Genomic DNA, 2754 nt, shown 5'->3' on the forward strand with positions numbered 1-2754 from the left:
TATAACTTATGCATTTCTATAAATATGTAAAAATAAAATAAGTACTTTATATAAATATATAGACCTATAATTTAATTTATAATTTCAAAATTGAAAAATTGTGGTGTAACTTTGTAATTTTAAAATATATTTTATTTTTATTTTTATTTTATTAGCTTTGGCAGTACAAGTGGTTTTTGTTTACATGGATGTATTATGTAGTGGTAAAGAAGTCTGGGCTTTAAGTATACCTGTTATCTCCACTAGTGTTCATTGTACTCAGTAGGCAATTTTTTTTTTTTGGGTATATATATATATACAATTTTTTATTTGAAAGATGTGGGTAATTCAGGGTTAGGTATACAAATGTTCATTATGCAGCTACCCTTGTTGATGAGGTGTGCCCCTACCTCCCCTGGCAGTTTCCCTCAACTGCCAATTCCACCCCTCCTTCCCTGGAAGTTTCCCACTACTAACAATCCCTTTCTTATAGTATAGTCGGCAATTTTTTAATCTCTCACATACCTCTCCCTCTCTCCCCATTCAAGACTCCTTTGTATTGTTTTATATGTTTTTGCAGACCTTAGTTTAACTCCCACTGATAAGGAAGAACATGTAATATTTGGTTTTTCATTTCCATGTCACTTCACTTAGAATAATGACCTTCAATTCTATTCAAGTTGAGGCATAGTACATTATTTTGTCCTTTACTATGGCTGAATAGTATTCCATTGTGTGTGTGTGTGTGTGTGTGTGTGTGTGTGTGTGTGACTTTTTTTAATCTACTAGTTAATCATTTAGGTTGATTTCACATCTTTGCAGTTGTGCTGCAATAAATCTACAAGTGCAAATGTCGTCTTTGTATAATGAACTCTTTTCTTTTGGGTAGATATCAAGTAGTGGTATTGTTTGATTGAATGGTAGATCTGCTTTAAGTTCTCTGATAAATCTCCATTTCCACCAACAGTGTATAAGCATTCCCTTTTCACTGCATCTGTGCCAACACCTTTTTAAATTTTTTAAATAAAAAAATACAATTTTAATAGTGGTCATTCTGACAGGTAGCTCACTGTGATTTTAATTTTACAATTTAATGTTTCTACACCTTTAATATCCATTTTCACAAACTTTCTTGAAATTTATGTGTGTATAATTTAGAAAAATTATACAGTTATTTTGAATTGTAGTTCATCTCCCAATGGGGCACACTTGGACCTCACTCTTTAGGATCAACGGGTAGTTGAATATAGTTATAATTTTAGAAACAAAGAAACAAAAAGATGTGCTGTTGGGTAGGTTCTAAAGAATATATGTGTATATATATATATATATATATATATATATATATTTACTTGAAGGAATTTGTTCACATGATTGTGAAGGCTGGCAAGTCTATAATTCATAGGTCAGGTCAATAGGTAAGAAAATCTCTTGGGTTTTGCAGTCTTGAGGTACTATTGATTCTTCAGGGAAATTTCAGCTTTATTTTTAAGGCATTTGAACTGATTAGATTAGATCTTCTCACAATATGGAAATAACATTTCTTTACTTAAACTTATATGATTGTAAATGATAACCACATTTGTAAAATTCATTCATAGTAATATTTGGATTAGTCTTTGATTAAAGAGTGTATCCAAGTTGGTACATAAAATTCACCATAAAAACATACAAAATTTTTACCCAAATATTTAGAGCAATATTAATAATGGCCAAAAATTATAAACAACCTAATGCCTGTTAACTTAGAAAGGAATAAATAAAATGTGCTGTAGCCATACAATGGAATACTTTTCAGACATATGAATTAATAAATTGTTGATTAATGAATAATGGCTAAGAGGTAAGGGGTTTCTTTTTCAGATAATAAAAAGTTAATATTCTAAAATTGTGATGAAAACACAATTATTTATTTATTTTTTTGAGTTGGAGTCTCACTCTGTTGCCCAGACTGGAGTGCAGTGGCCGCTCCTGGCCACTGCAGCCTCAACTTGCTGGGGCTCCGGCAATCCTTCTGCCTCAGCCTTCCAGGTAGCTGAAATTAAAGGCGTGCGCTACCACGGCCGGTTAATTTTTTCATTTATTGTAGAGATGAGGTCTCACCAAGTTGCCCAGGTGGGTCTCGAACTCGCGGGCTCAGGCAATCCATTCACCTCAGCCTCCCAAGACGCGGGATTACAGGCTGAGCCCCCGAGCCTGGCTACACAATTCTTAATATACTAAAAGTCATTGAATTTGACACTTTAATTAAGTAATTTGAATGGTATATAAATATATTTCAATAAAGTGGTTAATAACAAAATAACAGTATGCCAAAGCTAATAAAATATCAATAAACTGTGAAATTTAGATACATTATTATTTTGTATCAATATTAATTCATCTATTGTGGCATATTTACAATACTAAATATTATAATAAAGCAACATTTTAATAACAGAGAGGACTCTGTGCAAGGGTATTAGGGATCTTAGTACTATTTTTTTCAATTTTTAAAAAAATCTAAAGCTGTAGAAAACATAGCTAAAAGTAAATGCAGCATTCACATATGAACAATTAATAATTATGAATAATTTGGAGTACTGACAGACATATTCATTGGTACTATTTTTACAACAAGACCAATCATCTTTTTTTTTTTTTGAGTTGGAGTCTCACTCTGTCACCCAGACTGGAGTGCAGTGGCCGCTCCCGGCCACTGCAGCCTCTACCTGCTGGGCTCTGGCGATCCTTCAGCCTCAGCCTTCCAAGTAACTGGAACTACAGGCGCATGCT

The sequence above is a fragment of the Carlito syrichta genome, unplaced genomic scaffold (assembly GCF_000164805.1).
Source record: "Carlito syrichta isolate Samal-C Ts95f unplaced genomic scaffold, Tarsius_syrichta-2.0.1 Scaffold305217, whole genome shotgun sequence".
Classification (NCBI taxonomy): domain Eukaryota; kingdom Metazoa; phylum Chordata; class Mammalia; order Primates; family Tarsiidae; genus Carlito; species Carlito syrichta.